This window comes from Pseudophryne corroboree, chromosome 2 (assembly GCF_028390025.1).
Source record: "Pseudophryne corroboree isolate aPseCor3 chromosome 2, aPseCor3.hap2, whole genome shotgun sequence".
NCBI lineage: Eukaryota > Metazoa > Chordata > Amphibia > Anura > Myobatrachidae > Pseudophryne > Pseudophryne corroboree.
The window spans coordinates 60585399-60599451 of record NC_086445.1 but is presented as its reverse complement, the minus strand read 5'-3'; the positions used below and the strand labels follow the sequence as shown (position 1 = coordinate 60599451).

General features: G+C 47.4%; 1 protein-coding gene across 1 annotated transcript in view; it reads left to right on the top strand.

The window, feature by feature from the left end:
• The window catches only part of SNX31 (sorting nexin 31), a 231823-nt gene that overhangs the window by 167385 nt on the left and 50385 nt on the right, over window positions 1–14053 (top strand). The window lies entirely within an intron of this gene.

Sequence of the window (14053 nt, the reverse complement as noted above, 5' to 3'; positions counted from 1 at the left end):
GAGGAGGCGTGGCTGAGTATGCAGGGTCATCCCCGTACCACAGCCACGCCTCCTCCCAGCATCTGTGAGGAGACCAGAGCTGGAGCCGGGCCGGCCGGGAGAGCGGGCGTCTGTGAGGAGATAGGAGCCGGAGCCGGGCCGGCCGGGAGAGCGGATATGACAGCAGTGCAGACGGTGAGTGCTGCTGATAGGCCATTGGGGAAGGGGATCTTTAAGTGGATGGGGGGGGGGGGAGATCTTTGATTAATCCATATGGGGGCAGATGGTCATGGAATTATGCTATGGGGCCCCAAATGAGACAGCTACGCCCCTGGTTGGTACTTTATCTCTCTCCAAGCTTTGAGAAATCTCCCCCATAGATTGTAAGCTCCAAAGGGGCTGCTTAGTATGTGTGCTTATATATAACTGTTAATAAATAGTAAAAAAAAAAAAAAAGCACTCCATACTGTTAGCTAAAAACATCAGTATTTACGATATTATTTATATATTTTGATTTGCACACATAATTGTAACTTTTTTTTTTTTTTTTTCCTTTTTTTTTTTTTCTAGTTGTTTCAGATCCTGTGGTTTCAGGCAGCGAGATATTCATCACATTTTTCAAGAAATTACAGTTGGTAGGTGGCTCCAGTGTATATTATGCTGGTGTTATTTGTAAAGATTAAATTAAATAAAAAAATAAAAATCCTGAAACAAAATGTTATTTAGGGTATTCGCATACTGGGAATAATTAATTTTATTTATACAAATTATTTATTTTGTTTATTACCAGTTGTTTATATAGCGCACACAAATTCCGCATCGCTTTACAGAGAATATTTGGCCATTCACATCAGTCCTGGCCCCAGTGGAGCTTACACTCTATGGGGCTAAGTCAGTAAGGAATTCAGAATTTGCAGTCCTTCTGAACGCATACTGGGAGCCGCCCATCGCAGGGCAAGGCCGCCCAGCACGCTGACCGCCCCCTTGGTAGCAAAAAACACAGGAGGGCCGCCGCCATGTTTCCGATCGCAGCAGCTGCGCGTGATGTGATGTCACACCCCCGCCACGGCCCACCAACCTGGTTTGTTACATGTATATTATGGTACTGCTGATTTTTATTATGTCTTAGAAGTACTGTATTTAATAAAAATACAAACGTGTAGTAAATATGTAAGCTGACTGGGGAATCCTAATGTCTTTTTAGGACACATTTAAGGTGTCCACAAGAAAACTGATCATCGGAATGTACTTGCCAGATGGCAGACAGGTGAAAGTTGACACCCAGATGTCAGACACTGCGGACAGAGTGCTGGAGGTAACCTGGGCGCCATCTTTTACTTGGGCGCCCGCCCTTCCCTGTTTGTGTATTCCCATAGTACAGGGGTGGGGAACCTTTGGCCCTCCAGCTGTTGTTGAACTACACATACCAGCATGCCTTGCTACAGTTCTGCTATTTGGCCTTGCTAACACAGTCGCAGGGCATGCTGGGATGTGTAGTTCAACAGCTGGAGGGTCAAAGGTTCCCCATCCCTGCCATAGTAAAAAAAAAAAATATAGCTTAAGGGCCGAAACAGACGAGGTGACTGGCGACGCCCGGCAAACACCCGGCCGGCTTTAAACCGCTGCCGTGATGTAAAGACGCATGCAGCGCAATGTGTCCTTACACACGGCACGGTCCCGGTCCGGCTGCCGGGTTGCAGCCGGGTCTCGCCACTGGAAGGTCCGGCTGCCGGGCGGGCGCCTGGCCGTCTTTGCAGCCAGTAAACCATGTGTGTGAAGGGGAGCTTTCACACACAACGGTTTTTTCCCAAGCCGTGTCTAGCATGCGCACAGCATCACACATGGCTCAAAGCCGTCCTGTGTGACAGACTCTGCCGGTTTCTCCCGGATGGCAAAAAGCCGGACAAAGTTTGTCCGGCTTTTTGCCATCCGGGAAAAACCGGAGTGTGTGTTACAACCCTAACATTAAACAAAAACAGAGAATGAATATGTTGAGTTAATTTGGTTACAGTCAAGGGCTGTCCTCCTTGCCCGTAGTGCTGACATTTTCATAGCCTTTGAGAACAATGCGGGGCAGGGATGATATAGAAGTGTGTGGCCAATTTGGGAGGTGTGGCCATGCACCTCCTAGAAGAAAAAGTCAATGCATTTGTCTCCTGTCAACAGTTGGCTCGGGCGCCTGAAACAAGCCTGGATCCCTGTGCCCCCCTTACCGCATGGAATAAATATATATATATATATATATATATATATATATATGTACCCCCTCACCGCACCGAATATTTTTAGTTACAGCTCTATATACTTACACATTACTGCATCTTGTACACTCCTCTAGTGATGCAGGGGGCGCCATGATGAAACAATTCACTGTCAATCTCCTCTTCGCTATTGGTTATCAAACCGTTCAGATACCTAGCGCTTATATATTAGGGAGACAGAAGTAATGTCTGTGAAATATTTTTCTCTAACGTCCTAGTGGATGCTGGGAACTCCGTAAGGACCATGGGGAATAGCGGGCTCCGAAGGAGGCTGGGCACTCTAGAAAGATCTTAGACTACCTGGTGTGCACTGGCTCCTCCCACTATGACCCTCCTCCAAGCCTCAGTTAGATTTCGTGCCCGGCCGAGGTTGGATGCACACTAGGGGCTCTCCTGAGCTCTTAGAAAGTTATAGTCTTAGAATTTGTTCTTTTCAGTGAGACCTGCTGGCAACAGGCTCACTGCAGCGAGGGACTAAGGGGAGAAGAAGCGAACTCGCCTGCTTGCAGCCGGATTGGGCTTCTTAGGCTACTGGACACCATTAGCTCCAGAGGGATCGACCGCAGGCCCAGCCTTGATGTTCGGTCCCGGAGCCGCGCCGCCGTCCCCCTTACAGAGCCAGAAGCAAGAAGATGGTCCGGAAAATCGGCGGCATGAAGACTCAGTCTTCACCAAGGTAGCGCACAGCACTGCAGCTGTGCGCCATTGCTCCTCTCACACACTTCATACTCCGGTCACTGAGGGTGCAGGGCGCTGGGGGGGGGGCGCCCTGAGGCAGCAATAAAAACACCTTGGCTGGCAAAAATACCTCAATATATAGCCCCAGGGGCTATATATGAGGTAAATACCCCTGCCAGAAGTCCATAAAAAACGGGAGAATAGGCCGCGAAAAAGGGGCGGAGCCTATCTCCTCAGCACACTGGCGCCATTTTCCCTCACAGCTCCGTTGGAGGGAAGCTCCCTGGCTCTCCCCTGCAGTCTACAAGGGTTAAAAAAAGAGAGAGGGGGCACTAAATTTAGGCGCAGTATACATTATATATATAGATATAAAGCTATAGGGGACATAACTCAGTTAGTCCCTGCAGTATATAGCGCTCTGGTGTGTGCTGGCATACTCTCACTCTGTCCCCCCAAAGGGCTTTTGTGGGTCCTGTCCTCGTTTAGAGCATTCCCGGTGTGTCTGCGGTGTGTCGGTACGGCTGTGTCGACATGTTGAATGAGGAGGCTTATATGGTGACGGAACAGAGGCCGATATATGTGATGTCGCCCCCTGTGGGGCCGACACCAGAGTGGATAGAGAGGTAAAAGGTATTAACCGACAGTGTCAACTCCTTACATAAAAGGGTGGATGACGTAACAGTTGTGGGACAGCCGGCTTCGCAGCCCGCGCCTGCCCAGGCGTCTCAAAGGCCATCAGGGGCTCAAAAACGCCCGCTCTCTCAGATGGCAGACACAGATGTCGACACGGAGTCTGACTCCAGTGTCGACAAGGTGGAGACATATACACAATCCAATCCGGGACTTGATCCCGGCAATAAAAAATGTGTTATACATTTCTGACTTTAACCTCTATAAATGGGTTTTAGGTTTGGGGAGAAAAAACAGGCAGTGTTTTGTTCCCCCATCAGATGAATAAATTAAGTGTGTGAAAAGCGTGGGTTCCCCCGTTAAGAAACTGGTAATTTATAAAAAAGTTACTGATGGCGTACCCTTTCCCGCCAGGAGGATAAGTTACGCTGGGAGATATCCCCTAGGGTGGATAAGGCGCTCACACGTTTGTCAAAAAAGGTGGCACTGCCGTCTTAGGATACGGCCACTTTAATAGGTACCTGTTGATAAAAAACAGGAGGCTATCCTGAAGTCTGTATTTACACACTCAGGTACTAGACTGAGACCTGCAGATAGTGCTGCTGCAGCGTGGTTGGTGACCCTGTCAAACAGGGATAATAGTTGGCAAACATAAAAACATATTAAAGACGTTGTCTTATATATGGGGGATGCACAGAGGGATATTTTGCCGGCTGGCATCCAAAATAAATGTAATGTCCATTCTGTCAGGAGGGTATTAGAGACCTGTCACTGGACAGGTGATGCTGACTTAAAAAGCGCATAGAGAGCCTTATAAGGGTGAGGAATTATTTGGGGATGGTCTCTGGGACCTCGTATCCACAGCAACTGCTGGGAAGAAATAATTTTACCTCAGGTTTCCTCACAGAAAAAGGTACAGTCCTTTCGGCTTCAGAAAAGCAAACGGGTCAAATGGCGCTTCCTTTCTGTACAGAGACAAGGGTAGAGGGAAAAAGCTGCACCAGTCAGCCTGTTCCCAGAATCAAGATTCTTCCCCCGCCTCCTGTGAGTACACACCATGACGCGGGTGCTCCACAGGTGTAGCCAGGTACGGTGGGGGGCCGCCTCAAAAATTTCAGCAATTAGTGGGCTCGTTCACAGGTGGATCCCTGTTTCTTCCAAGTAGTATTTCAGGGGTACAAGCTGGAATTAGAGATGTCTCCCCCCAGCCATTTCCTAAAATATGCCTTGCTGACAACTCCCTCAGGCAGGGAGGCTGTGCTAGAGGCAATTAATAAGCGGTATTCCCAGCAGGTAATACTCAAGGTGCCCCTACTTCAACAAGGACGGGGTTACTATTCCACACGGGTTGGGGTACCGAAACCGCATGGTTCGGTGTGACCCATTTTATATTTAAAATCCTTGAACATAAAAAAATTCAAGTTCAAGATGGAATCGCTCAGGGCGGTTATTGCAAGCCTGGACGAGGGGGATTACATGGTATCCCGGGACATCAAGGATGCTTACCTGCATGTCCCCATTTACCATCCTCGCCAGGAGTACCTCAGATTTGTGGTACAGGATTACCATTACCAAGTCCAGACACTGCCGTTTGGACTGTACATGGCACCGAGGGTGTTTTATCAAGGTAATGGCCGAAATGATGATACTCCTTCAAAAAAAAAAGGGAGTTGTAATTATCCCGTAATTGGACAATCTCGTTATAAGGGCGAGGTCCAAGGAGCAGTTGGTAGTCGGGGTAGCACTATTTTGGAAAGTGCTACAACAGCATAGGTGGATTCTAAACAGTCCAAAGTCACAGCTGGTTCCTATGACACGTCTACTGTTCCTGGGGATGGTTCTGGACATAAACCAGAAATAGTGTTTCTCCCGGAGGAGAAAGCCAAGGAGTTGTCATCTCTAGTCAGAGACCTCCTGAAACCAAAATAGGTAGCGGTGCATCATTGCACGCGAGTCCTGGGAAAAATGGTAGCTTCTTACGAAGCAATCCCATTAGGCAGGTTCCATACAAGAACTTTTCAGAGGGACCTGTTGGACAAGTGGTCCGGATCGCATCTTCCGATGCATAGGCTGATACCCTGGTCCTTGGAGACAGGGTTATCTCTACTGTGGTGGCTGCAGAGTGCCCATCTTCAAGAGGGCCGCAGGTTCGGCATACAGGACTAGGTCCTAGTGACCATGGATTCCAGCCTTTGAGGCTGGGGGGCAGTCGCATAGGGAAGAAACTTCCAGGGACTTTGGTCAAGTCAGGTTATTTCCCTACACATAAATATTCTGGATCTGAGGGCCATTTACAATGCCCTGAGGCCAGCAAGGCCTCTGCTTCAAAACTAGCCGGTACTGATCCAATCAGACAACATCACGGCAGTCGCCCATGTAATCAACAGGGCGGCACAAAAAGCAGGATGGCGATGGCAGAAGCCACAAGGATTCTCCGATAGGCGGAAAATCATGTGTTAGCACTGTCAGCAGTGTTCATTCCCGGAGTGGACAACTGGGAAGCAGATCTTCTCAACAGACACGACCTCCACCCGGGAGAATGGGGACTTCCTCCAGAAGTCTTCCAATAGGATTGTACACCATTGGAAAAGGCCACAGGTGGACATGATGGCGTCCCGCCTTAACAAAAAGCTATAAAAGATATTGCTCCAGGTCAAGGGACCCTCAGGCGATAGCTATGGACGCTCTGGTAACACCGTGGGTGTACCAGTCGGTTTAGGTGTTCTCCCCTCTGCCTCTCATACCAAAGGTACTGAGAATAATAAGAAGGCGAGGAGTAAGAACGATACTCGTGGATGGCCAAGAAGAGCTTGGTACCCAGAACTTCAAGAATTTATATCAGAGGACCAATGGCCTCTGCCACTCAGTCAGGACCTGCGGCAGCAGGGGCCCTGTCTGTTCCAAGACTTACCGCGGCTGCGTTTGACGGCATGGCGGTTGAACGCCGGATCCTGAAGGAAAAGGGTATTCCGGAGGAAGTAATTCCTACGCTTACTAAAGCCAGGAAAGAGGTTACAGCAACTCATTATCACCGCATATGGCGAAAATATGTTGCATGGTGTGAGGCCGAAAGGGCCCCAACAGAGGAATTTCAACTAGGTCGATTTCTGCATTTCCTGCAAGCAGGAGTGACTATGGGCCTTAAATTGGGTTCCATTAAGATACAGATCTCGGCTCTGTCGATTTTCTTTCAAAAAAGAACTAGCTTCAGTACCTGAAGTTCAGACATTTATAAAAGGAGTGCTGCATAGTCAGCCCCCGTTTGTGCCTCCTGTGGCACCTTGGGATCTCAACGTGGTGTTGAGTTTTCTTAAAATCACTTTGGTTTGAACCACTAAAAACCGTGGATCTGAAATATCTCACATGGAAGGTGGTTATGTTATTGGCCTTGGCTTCTGCCAGGCGAGTATCAGAATTGGCGGCTTTGTCTTGTAAAAGCCCTTATTTGATTTTCCATATGGATAGGGCAGAATTGAGGACTCGTCCCCAGTTTCTCCCTAAGGTGGTGTCAGCGTTTCACCTGAACCAGCCTATTGTGGTGCCTGCGGCTACTAAGGATTTGGAGGACTCCAAGTTGCTAGACGTTGTCAGGGCCCTGAAAATATATGTTTCCAGGACGGCTGGAGTCAGAAAATCTGACTCGCTGTTTATCCTATATGCACCCAACAAGCTGGGTGCTCCTGCTTCTAAGCAGACTATTGCTCGTTGGATTTGTAGTACAATTCAGCTTGCACATACTGTGGCAGGCCTGCCACAGCCAAAATCTGTCAATGCCCATTCCACAAGGAAGGTGGGCTCATCTTGGGCGGCTGCCCGAGGGGTCTCGGCTTTACAACTTTGCCGAGCAGCTACTTGGTCAGGGGCAAACACGTTTGCAAAATTCTACAAATTTGATACCCTGGCTGAGGAGGACCTGGAGTTCTCTCATTCGGTGCTGCAGAGTCATCCGCACTCTCCCGCCCGTTTGGGAGCTTTGGTATAATCCCCATGGTCCTTACGGAGTTCCCAGCATCCACTAGGACGTTAGAGAAAATAAGAATTTACTCACCGGTAATTCTGTTTCTCGTAGTCCGTAGTGGATGCTGGGCGCCCATCCCAAGTGCGGTTTATCTGCATTACTTGTACATAGTTATTGTTAACTAAATCGGGTTATTGTTGAGCCATCTGTTGAGAGGCTCTATTGTTTCATACTGTTAACTGTGTTTCATATCACGAGTTGTACGGTGTGATTGGTGTGGCTGGTATGAGTCTTACCCGGGATTCAAAATCCTTCCTTATTGTGTACGCTCGTCCGGGCACAGTACCTAACTGAGGCTTGGAGGAGGGTCATAGTGGGAGGAGCCAGTGCACACCAGGTAGTCTAAGATCTTTCTAGAGTGCCCAGCCTCCTTCGGAGCCCGCTATTCCCCATGGTCCTTACGGAGTTCCCAGCATCCACTACGGACTACGAGAAACAGAATTACCGGTGAGTAAATTCTTATTTTTTTTCTTTTTCAGGCGGCTTTGTATAAATTACACGTGTCCAGGGAGCTAATGGAATATTTCTGTCTCTTTATTACGCACAAAGCAAGCAACGGCGACTTCACAGGTACCCTCTGTCTCTGCCATCATGTCACTAACACTGCAGAGCACAAATGTTGCTAAATAACGATGCAGCACGTTCCCTGCCCTGTGTTGCAGAGTGAAGGTAGCTATGTGACCGGAAGTCAGGAGACCGCCGGTTACAATACCTCCCCCAACATCCCGAAGCCTGACAATCCCGCAAGTCGGCATGCCGACTGAAAGAGACTATTCCCACTCACTCACGGGATCCCGGCCACCGGTGAAACATACTCGACACCTGTCAGAGTCGGGATTCCTGCGAGCAAAAGGCGCGAGTGCCCGAAAGGGTGTGGCCTCATCGAAGGGGGCTTCTCGTGAATGCTGCGATCGCGAGCCATGCCCCCCATGTTCTGTCACTGTGGGGGCATGTCCAGCACTCTTCCGTGAATAAATGTTAAGCAGAGTAGTGAGTGACAGGGGGCTTCCCAACTCCCTCCTTCCCCCTGTACCCACTGCGGAACACTGCGGCCCGTGGGTAAGACAGCGGAACGGTGCCTGAGAAAGAATCTGGACAGTTGGGAAGTATTGATGAAGCCGTTTGCCTGTTATTATAATTACAGTCGTTCTATATCGTACATTCTTTTTCTCTGCAGTGGTGAAGCGGCTTGCACACTTTGAAATCCCATTTATGACTATTTGGAACATACATGACGACCGGTTTCAGATTGACATACGCAAGAGGTGAGTGCTGTAGATATTTAATTTTTGCACATTCTAAATCCAATCCACTAATTTAAGTCCTATTTTAAGCAGAACCTAATGGAAATCACTGTGATGTCTGATTTTAATATTCTAAAATCTGTCTTATTTTCATTATTTATTTTTTTGGGCAACAAAGGAAGTCTAACAATCTGATTCTGTGCCGGCATTCTCGCAAATGGTCAATATTTTTAAACTGCGCATGCGTCCAAGTCGCACAACTCGTGTTAGAAGTAGAACAAGAGTTTTACAGCGCTACATAAAAGTATATATTGTAATATTAGAGGCATCAATAGTAAATACATAGGGGTATATGCAAATAGCGGCGAATCGCGGCAAATTATCGCCCGTTTTTCAATTCGACAGGCTAATTTCGGCAAGTGGGTGCCGAAATTGACCATATGCAATAAAAAACGGATTCGACAGTCCCGCTGCCGAAAAACGGCCGATTTGACGGATTTGTTCCGTTTTTTTAAAAACGTGTAAAAATGGGAAAAAACTCTGAAAAAAATGGCGTGGGGTCCCCCCTCCAAAGCATAACCAGCCTCGGGCTCTTCGAGCTGGTCCTGGTTCTAAAAATCCGGGGGGGAAATGGACAGGGGATCCCCCGTATTTTTAAAACCAGCACCGGGCTCTGCGCCTGGTGCTGGTGCAAAAAATACGGGGGACAAAAAGAGTAGGGGTCCCCCATATTTTTTACACCAGCATCGGGCTCCACTAGCTGGACAGATAATGCCACAGCCGGGGGTCACTTTTATACCGTGCCCTGCGGCCGTGGCATTAAATATCCAACTAGTCACCACTGGCCGGGGTACCCTGGGGGAGTGGGGACCCCTTCAATCAAGAGGTCCCCCCCCCAGCCACCCAAGGGCCAGGGGTGAAGCCCGAGGCTGTCCCGTCCGTCCCCCCATCCTAGGGCTGCGGATGGGAGGCTGATAGCCTTGAGAAAATGTAAAGAATATTGTTTTTTCCTGTAGTACTACAAGTCCCAGCAAGCCTCCCCCGCAAGCTGGTACTTGGAGAACCACAAGTACCAGCATGCGGGAGAAAAACGGGCCCGCTGGTACCTGTAGTAGTACTACTGGAAAAAAAATACCCAAATAAAAACAGGAGACACACACCTTGAGAGTAAAACTTTATTTCACACCTGCCGACACACACATACTTACCTATGTTGACCCGCCGACTGCCACGTCTCCTGATCCGACGATCCGGGGTACCTGTGAATCAAATTACTCACCTCAATCCAGTGTCCAGATATAAATCCACGTACTTGGCAAAAAAACAAATTGCATTTACCCGAACCAGCGGACTGAAAGGGGTCCCATGTTTACACATCAGACCCCTTTCCCCGAATGCCGGGACCCCACGTGACTGCTGTCACCGAGGTCCCTTCAGCCAATCAGGAAGCGCTACTTCGTTGCACTCACCTGATTGGCTGTATGCGCGTGTGACCTCAGACAGCGCATCGCACAGCTCCCTCCATTACTTTCAATGGTGGGAACTTTGCCGTCAGTGGTGGGGTTACCCGCGGTCAGCCGCTGACCGCGGGTGACCTCACCGCTGACGAAAAGTTCCCACCATTGAGTATAATGGAGAGGCTTTGCGAGACGCTGTCTGACAGCTCAGACGTCCAGCCAATCAGCAGAGTGCCAGGACGTTGCGCTCGCTGATTGGCTGAAGGGACCTCGGTGACAGCGGTCACGTGGTGTCCCGGCATTCGGGGAAAGGGGTCTGATGTGTAAACATGGGACCCCTTTCAGTCCGCTGGTTCGGGTAAATGCGGTTTGTTTTTTTGCCAAGTACGTGGATTTATATCTGGACACTGGATTGAGGTGAGTATAATTTTATTCACAGGTACCCCGGATCGTCTGATCAGGAGACGTGGCAGTCGGCGGGTCAACATAGGTAAGTATGTGTGTGTCGGCAGGTGTGTAATTAAGTTTTACTCTCAAGGTGTGTGTCTCCTGTTTTTATTTGGGTATTTTTTTCCCAGTAGTACTACAGGTACCAGCGGGCCTGTTTTTCTCCCGCATGCTGGTACTTGGTGTTCTCCAAGTACCAGCTTGCGGGGAGGCTTGCTGGGACTTGTAGTACTACAGGAAAAAACAATATTCTTTACATTTTCTCAAGGCTATCAGCCTCCCATCCGCAGCCCTTGGATGGGGGGACAGCCTCGGGCTTCACCCCTGGCCCTTGGGTGGCTGGGGGGACGACCCCTTGATTGAAGGGGTCCCCACTCCCCCAGGGTACCCCGGCCAGGGGTGACTAGTTGGATATTTAATGCCACGGCCGCAGGGCGCTGTATAAAAGTGACCCCCCGGCTGTGGCATTATCTGTCCAGCCCGATGCTGGTGTAAAAAATACGGGGGACCCCTACTCTTTGTCCCCCGTATTTTTTGCACCAGGCGCAGAGCCCGGTGCTGGTTTTAAAAATACGGGGGATACCCTGTCCATTTTCCCCCCGGATTTTTAGAACCAGGACCGGCTCGAAGAGCCCGAGGCTGGTTATGCTTTGGAGGGGGGACCCCACGCCATTTTTTCCCGGGATTTTACCATTCCATCTAAAAAAAAAAATATTTTAAAAAATATATAAATAATACTTGTGCCTCCCAAAAAGACAAACCAAGTACCTAATCCCTTCTAATATAAATAGATATGCTATTACCAATAAAAAAAAAACACCAAAAAAAAACATGTTTTAATTTTTTTTTATTAGTTTCACCCACCAAAGTGTGGCGGATTGAAAATGACGAATTTACTGTCTGAAAGCACTGTTGTCGAATTTCCAAACTTCAATTGAATATACTTTTGTCGAATTGCCGCATTTGTACCATTGCAGAAAAGTCGAATTTGACAAAAGTAGAATTTCAAAAAGTCGAATTTGGAAAGTCCGTTTTTTTGACGGAAAGTACTGTATTGCATTGTCGATTTTTTTTTTTTTTTTTTGCGAAAAAGTCCCGTTTTTCGACAATTTCGGGAATTCGACCGCAATTGCATATACCCCATAGTGGTAGAGGTCTGCAGACTGTTTTATATAATGCACATACAGTAGAACTCCATTTGTGTCTCCTAGGTATATGAATCCCTACACTGATGTGATGTTAATGGGGTGCATAGCTGCTGTTGATCTACTGTATGCACAGGTAAGACGTCATTGCAAATTCTCCCATAGTCTGGTTTGCAGTGTAAGAGCCAATAACTGATGACCACAACCTAGTCCTGGCCTGATGCGTGGTGTATCTCTGTAGTCTCCATAATAAGGCTAAGAAATGACCACTTTAGAACCACAGCCTGTAACCCAGTGGTAGCCAACCCTGGTCCTCAAGAGCTACCAACAGTTCACATTTTCCAGCTCACCTGGCAGGTGCACATGTGAAGTTATTACGAATACGAACTGTCACATTTTAAAAGATCCACAGGTGGACTTTGTGAGGAGACCTGGAAAACTGTTGGTAGCTCTCGAGGACCAGGGTTGGCTACCCCTGCTATAACCTGTTATGGAGAAGACCCATTTAAGAGCCTGGTTTGCTGAAGGGTAATGTTAGATCCTAACAAAGAGGGGTCTTAGATTCACAATAGATCGGATTGGTTCAGTGAGTTAATTTGGTAAAATTACAATAAGGCCTAGACCTGGTTAAGACTGGCATATTTATTGTGTAGGTGATGCATCGTCTTTTTTTTTTTAATTTTTTTTTCATGCAACGATGGACATAAAAGAGGAGAAGAGAGAGAAGCATCATACAGTATATCTTGTCACTCCCAGAATTTGGTTAGGAGTCAGTTGGCAGCGGAAAAAATGTATAAGGCTAATTTGGCAGAGTGTTTGTCAGCTTCTTCTAAAGCAGAGGTTCTCAAACTCGGTCCTCGGGGGCACACACAGTGCATGTTTTGCAGGTCTCCTCACAGAATCGCAAGTGAAATAATTAGCTCCACCTGTGGACCTGTTAAAATGTGTCAGTGAGTAATTAATACACCTGTGCACCTGCTGGGTTACCTGCAAAACATGCACTGTGTGTGCCCCCGAGGACCGAGTTTGAGAACCTCTGCTCTAAAGAATGGTGTAATAGGAAGGGCCATTGGTTCATTAGAGACTGAGCAGAGGAAGAAGAGAGGACAGGAGATTGGATGTCATTCCAGGAGATAGAGATTGTTGAACAGAAACCACAATCTTTGAGGAACAATCCTACGTGGCCACAATCTCTACCACATAGCCTTTCAAAATTTGGGGTTAATATTGGAAAGCTTAAACTTCTTCAAGGTGTCTCGATGGTCAGCATTTTGATGTTAAAGTTCTCAAATATTTATAACATTGGCTTCATACAAACGCCTTCAGACCAAAACACCCATATAAACAAATATACCCAAATCAAATAAAAATTTAACAAATAAATAAAAGCAAAGGATAGGTGATGCTGGAAATTGTTGTCCTGATATCTCTGCTTAATATAAAGAGTTGGTGTCTGACATGCTGGGAGCGGTAGTTCTTGCAGCTGTGTTTAATTTAGAGACGAGATCATGGATAGCCTGGAAGCTGCAGTTATTGTGAAGTGTGTTGACAGATTAAGATTGACCTTGTAAGGTGTGGTTAGTCGGACATTAGTCTTTTCTTTTGCTGAATGGGGGGCTTCCATGTTTGCTTTTCCCAAATCTGTATCCTGCGAGGTGAACATTCTGTGAGAGAAAAGCTGTCATTGGGGGTAATTCCAAGTTGATCGCAGTAGGATTTTTTTTTAGCAATTGGGCAAAACCATGTGCACTGCAGGGGAGGCAGATATAACATGTGCAGAGAGAGTTAGATTTGGATAGGGTGTGTTCAATCTGCAATCTAATTTGCAGTGTAAAAATAAAGCAGCCAGTATTTACCCTGCACAGAAACAAAATAACCCACCCAAATCTAACTCTCTCTGCACATGTTATATCTGCCTCCCCTGCAGTGCACATGGTTTTGCCCAATTGCTAAAAAAAATCCTGCTGCGATTAACTTGGAATTACCCCCATTGTCTTTTCGTGACTGTGATTTGTGAATAGGTAAGTGATTTCAAACTAAAGATTCATGTTGTCTGCGAACTTAAGGCCAATGTTTTACACCGAAACATGGTAATGGGTAGTTGGCAACTTCTTACGTATCCTTTTTTTTTATTGATAGGAGTTCATTATAAAGACTTATCCAATTAGAAGTGTTAATTTACTACTGCTACTGG